General features: G+C 44.3%; 1 protein-coding gene across 1 annotated transcript in view; it reads right to left on the minus strand.

Moving 5' to 3' along the window:
- The window catches only part of BRAF (B-Raf proto-oncogene, serine/threonine kinase), a 568,039-nt gene that overhangs the window by 131,988 nt on the left and 420,199 nt on the right, over positions 1-15,852 (minus strand). The gene's annotated exons all lie outside the window — the stretch shown is intronic.

Genomic DNA, 15,852 nt, shown 5'->3' on the forward strand with positions numbered 1-15,852 from the left:
TTCTGCTATTGTTTCTCTGTTGATCTTGTTGATATTTTAGCAGAATATGATGGTATTTCTTCACATCCTTGGAAGCTACCAGCTGAAGAATCCTGCACTTCTGCAATGCTGTTGAGCCTCAGACCTTCGGCCTCTGTCTAATATTTGGCAGGGGATAAGTGCTTAAGAGTTCTCATTAAAAGTCATCTTCTCAGTTTGTGTGTTCTTTTTCTCCCTCAAAATGCATAAAAATGCTATCTAGGACACATATGCTTGATATACAGAGACTGGATAATGCTTCCATTCATGCCAATGGAAAAATTCTCATTCACTCTCACTTTATAGTTTCAAGCCCCCAATGTTTAGACCAGGGGTGGGGAATCTTTTTTGGGTCAGGGGCTGCTGACCCACAGAAAAATCAGTCAGAGGCCGCACACACGTGAGAAGCAAAAACCAACCAAACAAAGCCCCTGACAGATGTGACCCCTGACAGAGAAGGAGAGACACTCCTTACATTCCCTTTGCACACCAGAGCCTAGGAGTTCTCAGGCTAGTACATTTTGTGTGCTCCAGCCCCGGTGGCAGGGGGGCTGGAGTGCCAGCATGGACTACCCAATGCTGGGGGGGAGCCCTGAGTCTTGGGGGCTGGATCCAGGCAAGCTGGGATTCACATCCGGCCCTTGAGTCTTAGGTCCCCCACCCCAGAGAATTAAAGAACTTTAGACAGAGAATTAAAGAACTTTAAACCCAGGCAACTTAATAATATAAAACAATTATATCATAAAATGGCCTTAAATCGTTATAAAACTTAAATTTTCCTCAAACCAAAGTACAATTTCCCTTCTGTCCAATTACTTTGAAAGCCTGGGTCAAAATGTGCAGCTTTTTCAAAGATTCACGCTACTAAAAGATTTACGTTAAAAACTAAATGTTAAAATGACACGTATGTGTTTATAGTTTAAATATATCAATCTTCTTTATATAGAACATTCTGTTTTTTAAAAAGATACAGTAGAATATTAATTTAAGAAAGTTCATATCTTTCCCTCTTTAATATATTTGCCTGTAGTATTTATTTAAAAGAAAGTTAGTTCTTGAATCAGTTACTATTCTGATATTTTAAGAAACTAGGGGTCTGTGCCCCCCGCTCGCTGCTCTGGCCAACCCGCCTCTTGTGGGTTGTAGGCAACCCCAGTACTCCTCCCTGGCCACGCAGGCCCAAGTCTCTTCTCCCTCTCCCACTGGCAGTCCGGGCCCCTTCTCCCTCCCCCACCGCACCAGCCCAGGTCCCTTTTCCCCCTTTTGTACCAGCGGAAAGGGAAAGGTGTGATAGCAGGGACAGTTATACTCAAGAATGACCATGGGGAGCAGCAAGCACCTGGCAGCAAGGCCTGCACCACCCTGGCCTATCCCAGGGAGTAGCTGCTAGCCACTGTGCAGCCCCCACTAGCCTGGGCCAGCCCTAGGGAGCACCAGCAGGAGGCCTGCATGGCCCCCACTGCTGCTGGATTAGGGGAGAAGCCAGTTGGTGTGGTGCATGCCCTTACCCTGCCCCAGGCCAGACCCAGGGAGAGGCCAGTGAGAGGGGTGCACAGCCTCGCTGCCCTGGGCCAGCTCCAAGGTAAAGCTGGCAGCCATCCACTGCCTGCTCCAAGCCCTCTACCCCCGCCCTTGAGTCCCCTCCTCCCAACCCCATTCCCTGAATCCTGCACCCCCAGCCTCTGCCCTGAGCCCTTCCTCATCCCTAACCCTGACTCCTGCACCCCCATGCACACCCCAGGCTCCTGTCCTTAGCCCCCCCACATCACCAAGCCCCTGCCCTGACTCCTGTGCCAGCCCCCTGCTCTGAAGGACCCGAGCAATGCCAGGTAAATCTTCTAGTGTCAGATAAAGGTAAAGGTCCTGGAGCACATATCACTAGCTAAATATGAATTTACTTCTCTCCCTTCCATGCCCTGCATGTCTTTATGCACCCTCACAACAGCAACAAATAAACAAAAAACCCTGAACACACCAATCTACTTCCTTTTCTGCCTTAATGAGGACTTCAAGGTCCAATTATCTATGTTCTCAGCCCCAACTTACTATCTCCTGCCTCTGCTACCTTCCTGTAATCTGTCTAGTAGAAATATGAAACACTGAAAGGTACAGGTGACTTCAAAAGGTTGAAGAAGATTACACACTTTATGGATTTATTTACAGAAACAGTGGAGTCTTGAAGTGAAGTCCCCATTAAGAAAAGAGGGAATAGGCAGGAGGCAGATATGGTAGAAGGAGGTAGAGATGCAGGGGTTGAAAAAATAATAGAAGGAGAAAGAATGACACAGCAATAGAAGCCACCAAAGAAGAGGGGGCAAGAGGCAATATGCATGGGGAATGAGTCCCTGTGAAAAATGGAATGGTGAGGGAAGCAAGAGAAGTAGCTACACTGCTTTGTTTTGCTGAAGCAGGGATCAAGTGCCATACGTGACAGAATCAACCAAGACACTTCTGTTAACTTGCGTTTCTACTTATTCTTCTCATACCTTTGATATATGCAATCATGCAAACATCTGGTTTCTAAAAAAAGTCCATCATTAACAATTGAGATGTATCAGCCTTTAAGTGCTAACTGGTTGTAGATTTCTGGCATTGTACTTCCACTTGATGGGCACATTTTGTATTTTACAACCACTTAATAGGGTTCAAAACATAGCTTAGAGGACATACTGGGGCAGTGGGGAGGGGAATTTCAAGGATTCCACATAAAACAAGTTTCATCTCATGTCATGATAGATATACAGCCAGATCTTAGATGTTTCTTCCACAACTTCCAGGCTTGCATTTTCTATTTTTGTTTCCTTGAGCTTTCGCTCTGTCCCCAGCACTTGCGGTAAGTTGATTTTCTCCACTAGCATTTTCAAGGAAGTGAGGTTCTCCCTGTATCTCTGATCTAATGATAACAGATTAGCAAATGAATGCATCCACTCACTCATTTATTCTTTCCCCCGCAGTCCCAGTTCTTAGCTACTGTACGAAACAGAAAAAGTCATTAGGAATTAGATGGGTCTGGAGTAAGGCAGCTTTAAGATAAGGAAGTTAAATCAATACAGTGACTCAAATATAGAAGGAAACTGCAGCTTTGGAATGGGACAATGAAATAATGTTGCCCAATCAACAGGCATTGCTGTAAGAGATGTGTTATGGAATATCTGGAGTTGTCTAACAGGAATGAGATGGTGGTGGATCTTGGAGGGGAAGTAGGCAGGTAGGGGAAGCAGCATCCATGACAGATGGCATGGAGCACGTATCAGGTAAGCTCTATTCCTCCAATGCATAGGACTTCCATGTGCTGAGGCAATGGCTGCTTATGCTAAAGAAGCCTCCCCCTTTTATGACTATTTTTGGGAATTCTTTGGGACCATTCCAGGGTTGTTAATGTAGCTGATTGGAAATGGCCCTTGTAGTTTCAGTGAAGGAGAGTGGACATTTCCTCTCCATTTAATCATCTCCAAGGGGCTGCTAGCCTGCCCAGCCTCCCCATCTTCACTGTTTATTGTCACAGGGTATGTCTACACTATAGCGTTAATTCAAGTTATCTTAATTCAAAATAGTTAATTCGAATTAAGCTAATTTGAATTAATGCATCTACACACAAAATGCAGTTTGAATTAGCATTTTGCTAATTCGAAATACTGCATCCACACGGCTGTTATTCCAAATTAACTTTGCAGTGTAGACATACCCTTTTGGGATAGCAGTAGCAAGTGATAGGAGTAAAGAACAACAATTTGTCACTGTGACAGGGCAGACTGCTTCTTAAGGGTAGTGATGCCCCATTCCTGCTGTACAGGTTTTCCCTGAGATGGAGAATCCCCCATAGAAAAGGGCGGGAATTTGTTATCCCAGGAGAAAACCTGTCTAGGAGAGCGGAGGCTTCTTTAGCATAAACAGCCATTGCCTCAGCACAAGGAAGTCTTATGCACCGGAGAAGTGGTGATTTCTTTATATGTGCTTCCTCCTTGGCATCTGCCACATATGTCACTCCTGCTACCTACTTGATTCCCCTCCAAGATCCAACAACATCCCATGTTTTCTCCTGTTATTCCTTTCCTGATATTCCCCAACACACAGCCTACATGTCCAGACAGAAATATCCAGTTGATGGGCACGTGTCCGTTACGGTAAGTTGTTTATCAGAACCATGTGTTAAATTTTAGCTGGGCATTTCATTAGTTTTTAATATTTGTTCTTCAATGATGCATTCATAGAATCATAGAATCATAGAATAATAGGACTGGAAGGGACCTCGAGAGGTCATCGAGTCCAGCCCCCCGCCCTCAAGGCAGGATCAAGCTCCGTCTACACCATCCCTGACAGATGTCTATCTAACCTGTTCTTAAATATCTCCAGAGAGGGAGATTCCACCACCTCCCTTGGCAATTTATTCCAATATTTGACCACCCTGACAGTTAGGAATTTTTTCCTAATGTCCAATCTAAACCTCCCCTGCTGCACTTCAAGCCCATTACTCCTTGTCCTGTCCTCAGAAACCAAGAGGAACAAATTTTCGCCTTCCTCCTTGAATATTGCTTGGTTTTTAATGGGAGTTTTATAGTGTAATGTATGTATATTAAGGTTGAGAACTGACGGAGTTAATGCCACAAGTAATTATCTGTCAGTGGTAAAAAAGACTTGCTTACATTTAGTTTCCCCAGATGAAATCTGCTCGTCTAGCATGTGGGGAATCAGCCAACTCACTGAAATACTGTATTATCATTTCGATGAGGATCTGAAATACTGTATTATCATTTCTACGAGGAATGCTTAGGTTGCAATAAGCCAAAGGCAAAATTTCTGGTGCAATGTTCTATGGTCTCTCAAAGGCTTTTCATGCTGTGGGTTGCTTGGAGCCATCAGTTACACTCAAAGCCTCTGGACATGGGTATTCCTGTTTTAATTTAATATGACTTCTCCCTACAAAAAACAACAGTTGATTTCAGTAAATGAACACAACTCTCAGATACTCCCTACAGGGAAAGTTCTTCAGGGCTCCATCTTAGATCTATGTTTTATTTCTGTTTCTATAAACGAATTACAGCTTTTGTCAATTTCTAATATTCATCTGCACCCAGAAGGCATTATGGTTTATGGTTTATTCTATGGAGAGTTTTTGCATGATGACATGTTGGACTTAACTAGAAGTTTGATTTTGACACAATACAGAGAGAATACCTGGGACTGAGTCAATACCAGGGAACAGAGGAGTGCTTTGAAAAATTACACAATATATAAACAGAGTGGCTAAGAGCAGAAACAAGCCAGAAGGCAATGAAGTGCTGCTTTCCAGTAGTGTCAACACTAACTACAAGATTCTCATGCTTTTGGTTAATATTATTTTTTTATTCATTTTTTAAAAGTGTGAATCTAGGGTTTGTGAGCAGTTTTAGACTGAAGTCCATCCATTGTCTCTTGTCTTATAATTAGTATAATCAGGGCTCGCCAAGCGGCGACGAGCCTCGCTCACCAGCCGCGCGCTACTGCACACTGCGCATGTGTTGACCAAACTGCGCAGCCACGCTGGGCTAAAATCTACTCACCACGGGCAGGTAGATTACGTTAATTGTTGAGCCCAGAGTATAAGTGTTATCAAAGTGCCTATTTTGATTGTAAGCTCTTCAGGGCAAAGGTGGGGAAGCAACTGGTTTTTTGTGCTGAGTTTGTAAAGTGCTTAGCAGAATGGAGTCCTCCTGATCAATCTAATCCTTTCCATCCATGTGCAGAATAAATTGTGTTATGTGCACAGAGGCAAGTGCAAATGTGCACCACCAGTAGAAAAAAAAAAACTTAGCTGTGGGCACACTGATAATCAGCTGGATGCCATTTGAATCTCTCCTGAGCGGCCGCACAAGTGCCCAGCTTACAAGGAACACTGATCTTGATCCATGACTGTGGCTCCTTAGTGCTACTGTAGTATCAATAATAATAAAAATAGGCACCAAACAGACAGGCAGCAGCAACATGAGCTTCCCCATGCTGCACTTCAGTCCTAACCTGGAAGAACCACTTTTTGGGTAATAGGCTAGATCAATCTCCATTTGGATTCAGCCTTTAGTCTTTCTCTGACGCCACTTGTGATCATGGTTATTGACAGGAACACTAGCCTGCTGAAAACAACAACTACCTTCATGGGAATTGCTGAATAGCCCTTAGAGGCTAATATATTTTTGTCATTATTGACCCAAGCTGGGTTTGTTGTGGCACCAGGAAAAGGCTCTATGGCCCATTACCAATCCATCCAATGTCCCTGTTTTAGTTAGGGAACTATGGCAGTCTTAAAGGTGACCTTCTTAGTGGTTGGTTTGTATACCATTAATTATTTAAGCAGTCTTCAGTGTGATGTTTACTTTTTCAGTTGACATTAGCAACATGTAATTCAATGACTGCCTTTAAAGAATGGTGCCTTATTTCCCAAGACCACTTATGCCTTTTTTGGTAAGTAGTTCACTTAGGTGAAGAAATATCCATTCAGGTATACCCCATCTCTGTTTTGTCTTTTATGCCTAGTCTTTGTAATGCCTTTAAAAATGTAATCTATGGTTCAAACTGCTGAAACAAAATAAGTCCCCATTCCAGCAGAGTACTTCAACATGTATAAGTTGATCCCTTTTCGCTAAATGCTTAAAATTGAGCATTTGCTTACATGCTTTGCCAAATTGGAACCTAATATGCATTAGCCTATGCTGAACTAGGTACACAAAGATTCTCCAAGGACTGCAAACTTGAAGCCCTAAGTATTTATTTAGGCCCTGCTTCACAAAGGGATTTAGGGGTTGCAACACCTAAAATTTTGGTGCCTAGAAAAATTGCTGGAACAACACTTGAATTCACAAAACCTGAGTTAGATGCTTAGGCTCCCTATACAATGAACAGGTAGATAGACATCTTAAAAGATGATCCACAAAGTTAGTATGCTAGGTGGGGAAGCTGCCTGAGCTAGCCAATGGGAGATGCTAGCAAGAGGGATGTGTCCTTAGCCAATCTCTCTCCTGCCCTCAGTGTTAGGTACCTAAGTTAGGGCTGCAGGGAGATATCTACCTCAGTGCTATGGGCTAGGTTAAACCTTGTTATGGGTTTAATTAAAATATGGTTGAAACTCATGTGTGAATGTACAGTTCACTGAAGATTGCTGTAAAGGGCAGCTAAGGGGCCAGAGCTAAAACAAGGCTTAATGGAGTCTGCCCAGAAACTAGCCCTATATGGACAGAGGGTTCCTCTGAGAATTGGGTGTCTGCAGGTATGGAAAAAATCTAGACAGGCAAACAGACAAGAAACTGGAAGACACTGAGAGGCAGAGGTAAAAAACTAAGCAGGAGCCTATAAGCACAGCATGACCTTGGGAGAAGCCCAGAGAGAACTTTGAGGTCTGGTGCTGGCTAAAGAGGCTTGTGGCTGTAAGCTGAAAAAGCTATCCCTTGGTTTTGCTTCCTCCTGCATTTGGATAAGCAGGATTTTAAATAAACAATAGCATCAAAAATATTAGACTCCATCCATTTCTATTCCCACGTGGAACACCCCATGGGCCCTAAACGTTGACTAGTCACTTGGGTTGAAAAAGGGCAATGTGTACTTGTGCTCTACCACAGAGTACCCTCTTGTGCAGTCAACTGGCCGAGCCATTTCTTGTGAGAAAGGTTGAAAGAGGCAATTAATGCTACACAAAATGGCAGTAAAAATTGGAGGAGGTATATAATCTGGAGTCCAGTGGTGTGAGCAGTCATCTAAGATAGAGTAGACCCAGGTTCAATACTTCCTTGTGTCTGTGAGAAGAGTTAGAGGTGTTTACCTCTATTTGCGGTCAAAAAGGCAAATAGGATGTTAGGAATTATTAGGAAAGGGATAGAAAATAAGACCCAGAATATCTTACTACCCCTGTATAAAACTATGGTACGCCCACATCTTGAATACTGTGTACAGATGTGGTCTCCTCACCTCAAAAAAGATATTTTGGCCTTGGAAAGGGTTCAGAAAAGGGCAACTAAAATGATTAGGGGTTTGGAACGGGTCCCATATGAGGAGAGGTTAAAGCGACTGGGACTTTTCAGTTTAGAAAAGAGGAGACTGAGGGGGGATATGATAGAGGTCTATAAAATCATGAGTGGTGTGGACAGGGCCAATAAAGAAAAGATATTTATTAGTTCCCTAAATAGAAGAACTAGAGGACACCAAATGAAATTAATGGGTAGCAGGTTTAAAACTAATAAAAGAAAGTTCTTCACACAGCGTGTAGTCAACCTGTGGAACTCCTTGCCAGAGGAGGCTGTGAAGGCTAGGACTATAATAGAGTTTAAAGAGAAGCTAGATAATTTCATGGAGATTAGGTCCATAAAGGCTATTAGCCAGGGGATAAAATGATGTCCTTGGCCTCTGTTTGTCAGAGGCTGGAGAGAGATGGCAGGAGACAAATCGCTTGATCATTGTCTTCAGTCTACCCTCTCTGGGGCACCTGGTGCTGGCCGCTGTCGGCAGACAGGTTACTGGGCTAGAAGGACCTTTGGTCTGACCCAGTATGGCTGTTCTTATGTTCTGTTCTTACCACCTCTCAGGAGGCTGCACTAACCATTGGAGGCTCAGGGCTTCTGACGGGGATTTGGGAAAATCACTCCTATTGATGCTGTTCCATGTTGGATTAAAAACCTCAAGTAAATAGTCATTGGGCCAGCCAGAGAGTGAAAGAATTACTCTATAGCCTGGTGATTAGGGAATCCAGCTGGGAAGGGAGAGAGCCAGGATCCAACTCCCCCTGCTCCACTGAGTCTGTATTAGTGTGAGTGGGTCTGCAATGGAAAACCTGATCTGGAGAAAATATCAGCTCAGCGGTATAAGGACACTCAAGAGAGGTAGGAGACCTATGTTCAAATCCTCCTTCCCCAGGAGCCAGAGGGAGGAATTGAACCTGAGTCTCTCACATATGGGGTGAGTCCTCCTCTAGCCAATGAGCTAGAAGTCATAAGGGAGACACTGCCTCCTCCTCAATTTTGAATAGGACTCACACCAGTAGGCAGAGTCTGAGCACACTTACCAGCTCAGGCTTCACCAATGAGATAAGATGGAAAAACACTTATCTTCCCCTAGTTCATGGATCACACTGTGACTTAGGTGGGATGGGGGACAGTCATGCAGATTCACAGAGTGAGGCATTCTACAAATGGCTGGAGGCAGAAACTTAAGCACCTAGGGAGCTTTTACAGTGACCATTTAGGGGCCAAGATGAGTCTGGGCACTTGCAGAATGTCAGCATCTGAAAGTGAGTGGATCACAGCTGCACATAAAGCTCAGGTTTAGGTGTCTACATCCCTTTATAAATCTGGAGTTTAGTCCGTGTACAGTGATGTCAATAGGTGATAAGGGATCAGCATTAAAAAAAATCAGGCCACTTCTTTAGATGCTTGAATATAAAGCCTAACTTAAGGCTCCCACTTCTGAAATCCTGACCTGAGAGCAACCCTATGAATCTGTATCCAGGCAAGAGTTGTAATGAAACAGTAGGCTCCTTATATGTTTACATGTACCTTTATTGCAATAGAACATTGCTGTCAAAAAGTGTTGATGCTGGGTCAAGTTTCTTACGTTTTTCCAGATTGAATGCATTCTGCCTCTGACTGCTAACAGGCCTATTTACTGAAAAAGACCATAAAACAAATAACAGCAGAACGGGACATTCTCACTGAACTCTATCAAATATTTACAATTGCTTTCAAGAGCAGTGGATTGAAGTAAAGAACTTTCAGATTTAGACAAAACGCCATAATAGATATTACACCCCCACCCTTCTTTATCTCTTTGAGAGGTATGTTTTCATAGATACATAGCAACTAGAGATGGAAAAGACCTATAAGGTTAGCTAGTCCAGGGGTTTTCAAAGTTGGGTCATGGGACTGGCCGGGTAAGCCACTGGCAGGCTGTGAGATACTTTGACATCCATAGGTTCATCATTTCCAGCCAAGGGAAGCTGTGGAAAGTTATGGCCCCGCCCACACCACTTCCCACAGCTCCCCTTGGCTGGAAACAGTGAACCACAGCCTATGGGAGTTGCAAGGCTATGTGCTTATGAACACTTAGATGAACAAAGCATCTTGTGGCCTGCTAGCAGCTTACCTAAGTGGGTCTGCAACCCAATTTTGAAAATCCCTAGCTTAGTCTATTCTTTCCTACCTTCCCCCGATGTAGACTTGTTTCTATACTTTACAAACCTTTGTTCAGTCTAGTTTTGAATGAACAGCTCAGATGTAATTGACTTCTCTCAGGAGCCCAATCCACAAGTCCACTACATAACCATCTTAGAAAGTTTTCCCTCCTGTTCCTCCTAAATTATCCTTCTCAATTTCGTTAAACAGTTAGTACTGGTAGAGCACTATATTTCAGCAGTGGCAGGAGAACCAGCAATCCATTAGTCCTATTTATAGCTCGTTGGACAATTCTAAACAATCCCCCAGCTGCCTTGGTGTTTATAAGCTTCAAATATTTGCAAACAATTATGTCTCTATTTAGCTAGCATTTAACCGCATTTGAGCTACATGGCTCTTTTTAATCTATGATTATAAATTAAGCCTTTCAGGACTAATAATTTTACTCCTTTTTTAACCCAGAAGGGCATTGAAGAGGGCAAGAAATAAGATATCAGTCTGTCCATTCTTTATGCCTTTCCTCTGCCAAGCTGAACTGGCCCAGCAATGTCAGTTTTAAGGCTCTGACCCAAGATGTACCTATCTAGTCTAATTCTTGCCTAATGTAAAAACTACATATATTATATAAACAATGTGTTTTACATTACTCCCCTCTCTATTCTTCCTAATTCTTGTTTTTTAATTAACTGTGTTTTAATAAAACACAGAAAAGATGAGGCTTTAGTTTTACCACAAGATAAATTAGGCGAGAGTCAACATTTGCTTGGTTTTGATCTTGCTTTATTTATCTCATGATAAAAAAAGAGGGGGCTGTGTTTTCAAATTGGGATAGCTTACAACTATTAGCTGCCTGGAGGATTTTTAAATTTTTGCTAAAGCATATTTTTTTAGCAGGGAACTCAAGGCCTCCAAGATGTTCGCTGATAAGCTGTGCTGCTTGGAGAGCTCCAATCCAACAGCTGTGCAAGAAGTGTCCAATGACTACCGAAAGGAATAGAATTCCAGGAGCTAAAAGTGACATTCCTCCACATTTGTGTGCATTAAAAACATATGCAAAACTGTCTTAACTGAAATCACTCAGGGAATGTGTGTTGATACTTAAAAGTTGCAGATAAATTTACCATTTAAAACAAAAGTGTTTGAAAAAAAACCATCAACTTCCCCCCCCCCCATTTGCCAGCTAACTCCAGAGGGAGTTACTGGAAGGGTGGTACATCACTAACACCAAAAGCACAACAGTGAATGCAAAGCTCCATACAGCTTGTTTGAAGTGTTTTTGGCATCATCAAACTCTTGCATTAAAAAAGTCCCTGTGAATTCAGGTTCTGAAGTATATATTTCATTGTACATTGTGGATTTGTCCCAATTACACTTACCACGAGCCACTGCATAGCCGTACAAGTGCAGGCCCTAGTGTAGACAGGCAAAACTGTTATTTGCACAAGTAGGAACTTACCTTTGTTTTGATGTGGGACATACTCCACCAGTGCAGATAGCATCTTAACCTCATAACACCTTTGTGAGGTAGATAAATATTATTCTGATTTATAAATGTGGAAACTGAGGCACAATGAGGCTAAGAATAAACAACTCATTGATAGAACTGGGGACACATCCCGGATCACTAGCCAGCCAATTCTGCACTCAAGGTAGTACAATACATTATACTAGGGTGAATGATTTTAAACTTAATCTTATCTTTCTATATATTTTAGAGGGTCTGTAAGGGTGTGCCTATACAGCAGTGTTATAATGCAAGTGTCTACACTGTATAACAGGGCAGCTGCCCTGTACTGGCCCCTTAAGAGCCAAACCCCAGCCTGGAGCAGGCCCGGGGAGTTCAGCCCAGCTGGGCGGCATTGGCCAATTAAGGCCCAGCTGGGGGCTATAAAAGGGCGGGGCTGCTTCAGCCCAGGCAGTGTGAGCCTGGCTGCTGAGGGAGCAGGACGCTCTCTGGAGCTAGGGCAGGGCTAGAGAGACAGGCTGGGCCAGGACGCTTGGACAGCCAATCGGCCAGCCTGCTAGGCCTGCGGCAAGGCTGTGAGCCTGGCTGCCGAGGGAACAGGACGCTCTCTGGAGCTAGGGCAGGGCTAGAGAGACAGGCTGGGCCAGGACGCTTGGACAGCCAATCGGCCAGCCTGCTAGGCCTGCGGCAAGGCTGTGAGCCTGGCTGCTGAGGGAGCAGGACGCTCTCTGGAGCTAGGGCAGGGCTAGAGAGACAGGCTGGGCCAGGACGCTTGGACAGCCAATCGGCCAGCCTGCTAGGCCTGCGGCAAGAGTGTGAGCCTGGCTGCCGAGGGAGCAGGACGCTCTCTGGAGCTAGGGCAGGGCTAGAGAGTCAGGCTGGGCCAGGGTGCTCGGACAGCCCCCCGGCCAGCCTGCTAGGCCTACGGTGAGGCCTACCGGAGAGACACCAGTCCCCCGGAAGGGGGGCTCAGAGCGAGTGGCTTGGGCACTGCCGGAGGGCAGTGTGGCGAAGAGAGCAACGCGACTAGAAGATTCCAGAGGGGAAATGCCACGTGAGCGGAGGCCTGTGCGGGCGGAATGGACTGATTCCGGGGACAGATGACGGACCCCCGCTACGGTGGTGAGTGACCCCCTCACAACAGCAATTCTGTTATTTCAAAATAAATTTGAAATAATGGATGGCTTATTCCAACTTCTGTAAACCTCATTGCATGAGGAATAATGCCTACTCCAAAATAGCTATTTTGGAAGAGCACTAGTGTGGATGCTCCACTGCTGCTATTTTAAAATAGCTCCTCCCCAGGGCCATTCAAAGTAACTACTCTCTGGTGCTTCCTGGGGCTCTAAATCGAGGTAGCACATCCACAGTAGGGAAGTCTATTTTGGACTAATTTACAGGCTTCCTGCAGTGTAGATGTGCTATTTCAAAATAAGCTATTTTGGAGTATTTCTTCCGGAATAGCTTATTTCAAAATAAGAGTTCAGTGTAGTGAGTCTGTTTGTTCAAGAACTCTGAAATGGTAACATCTAGGACCACCAGCTTTGGTTTGTAGCTTCCTCTTAGCCTAACGGAAAGTGAAATCAGAGTTTGGTTGTGGCAGAAAAATAGCATGTGCCTGGAATTCAATTGTTTCCCATAATATGGAAAGGGAGGGGACTGATCGGAGGGACGTGATACTGCACAGTCATCACTGGGGGCAGCTGCATCAGAAAGAGAGTGGCTAGCTGGGGACAGGACTCACCACCTTGCTGGCCACTGGTCAGGTAAGTGGCCCTTCATCTCCCAACTCCTTTCCCCCAGCCCTCAGCCCCAGCACTGGATCGGGATGGGGAGGGAGGAAGGGGAAGCCCTGGCCAGGCCCCACCCCGAACACCAGTGGGGTGGGGCAGTACAGACCTCCCTTCTTCTCCCTGCATTACTCCACATTTCTCTACTTTCTCTCTTTTCTATAAGGTTTATCGAGAAGCAATCCCATTACAGGTGCATCCTATTTTTCTGGCTGATCTTGGTTCAATCTCTTATAGTCACTGTTATGTGAGTTTTGACGACTGTACTTGATTTGGTGAGTCTTTTCTATATGATTTTATGATAAGTAATCTCATTCCAGAAACATCCCATTCTCCTGGCACAACCAAACCCTTATGTTGCTTTAAGTTATAAGAGGAAGCTGTATACCGAATTTGATGGTCCCCGCTATTACCCTTTAGGAGTATATTGTTCAAGATTCCTGAACAGGCTTATCAAGGTTACAGACTAGTCTAAAGCAGACACTTGGCCCTCAGTTACTTATTTAAAGGTCAATTAACAGAGTTTGTCACCATCAAGAGTTGGAGCATAGTTGTAACATTATTTCAGGTGCATTCAGCTTGCATCTCACCAAACTATCAAAGTAAGGTAATTTCACTATAAACACAATTCTAGATCTGAAGTCTAAAAGGGGGTTATATGAAGGAGCAGCACATTGTAATAAAAACTTGCAGCAGCCAGTCTCAGCCCCTGGTTCAGCTGACTGTGCTTCAGGCTAGGTCTACACAGCAGCATTTTTTCAGTATAAAATATGTTACTCCAAAACAATATAGTCTACGTCTACACACAAGCAGTTATTTTGGCATAATGTCAAACTGAAGAACTGCTTACTCTGACTCCTGTAACCCTCATTGTACAAGGAGTAAGGGAAGTCGGGGGAAGAGTGCTCTATCTCCAAATAACTGCTGTGTAGACAGTCCAAAAGTTGAAATAAGCTATTTCGACTTAAGCTATGCAATTAGTATAGCTCAAGTTGTGTAGCTTATTTCTAGTTTATGCCTGTTGTGTAGATGTGCTCTCACTGTGTGGCTACAGGCCTAAACATTGCAATGGCTTTTGCGACCCATCCAGTCACAGGGTTGCAGAGCCCTAGTTCAAGCCTGGGCCCAAACATCTATACTGCGATTTTTTGGTTTGTAAGTCTGGGTCAGCTATAGCTGAGCTATTGGTCTCTTATTGCTGTGTAGTGGTACCCTTAGAACAGGGTAGGGAACTTTATTTGGGTCACAGGCTGCTGTCCCACAGAAAAATCAGTGGGGGGGGGGGGGAGAGAGGGGAAGAGAGGGCCACACACAAGTGAGAAGCAAAAAACCAAAACAAAACCAAAAATAAAAAAAACAACCCCTCACTTACATGGTCCCTGACTGAGAAGAAAAAAGACACTCCCCATATTCCCCTCACCTTGAGAGACCCAGCTGAGTAGATTTTGTGCGCTTTAGCTCCGCAATGGTGGGGTGAGGCTGGAGCATCAGCATGGGCTCCCCTATGCTGGGTGAGGGGTCCGGAGCCTCAGGGACCAGATACAGGCAAGGCGGGGGCTGTATCTGGCCCCCCAGCCTTAAGTTCCCCACCCCAGCCTTAGAATTTCTCTCAGCTCTCCTTTTGTAAAATAAGGATAGTCACTAGAGATGTTAAAATGTGTTTAAGTAACCATGTAACCACTGAAAACTGCAGCAGTTACATACAAAGGGCAGTTGGCTCCTACCTGCTCCCCTTTCCCTGCACTGTTGTCTGATACAGAGGTAGCAGTGTAGGGGGAGGGGAAGAACATAGGGCTCCCCGCACGTATCAGCTCTTATCTGCCCCTTCTCCCCCCGCACTGCAGTGTGTAACTGTGAAGATTAATCATGGAGCCTAGGCTCAACGATTAACCATGTACACAGTTACACTTTCACATCCCTAAAAGTCACACTCCCCTACTAAACAGGGGCATTATAAGGATAAGTATATTATACATAGAAGTGCTTTGATACAACAATAAAGGGAACCATATAAATATTTCAGACAGATAAAGCCTCTTTTAGGATAAGAGATGGGGTGGCAGGTACATGATTACTGGTGGAAACCAGTGCCTTTGAAACACACTGCCCTGCAGCCTCAGTTCATAGCCTGCAGTTTATTATTCAGGGCATGCTGCAAAATACATTTCTTCTCACTGCCCTGCAGGGAGTGGGGTTGGGGACTGATTAAGGGGAGGGTAGCGGTCATTTGCATGTAAGTACTGGAAATAACATTTTTTTTTAGACATTTGCCAAAGATAGCAAGAGCCTGAAATAAGTGCTCGTTTTTATATTGCTGTATGACTAGGAAGAAATTATGTAATATCAGTTGAGACTTTAAATGCTCAAATGTCTAGAAAAAAGTCTCTGACCCCCCCCCACACACACACTGTACTTCAACACGATAAAAATACATACAGATACTGTGAGAAAA

Source organism: Pelodiscus sinensis, chromosome 1 (assembly GCF_052426305.1).
Source record: "Pelodiscus sinensis isolate ZL-2025 chromosome 1, ASM5242630v1, whole genome shotgun sequence".
Classification (NCBI taxonomy): domain Eukaryota; kingdom Metazoa; phylum Chordata; order Testudines; family Trionychidae; genus Pelodiscus; species Pelodiscus sinensis.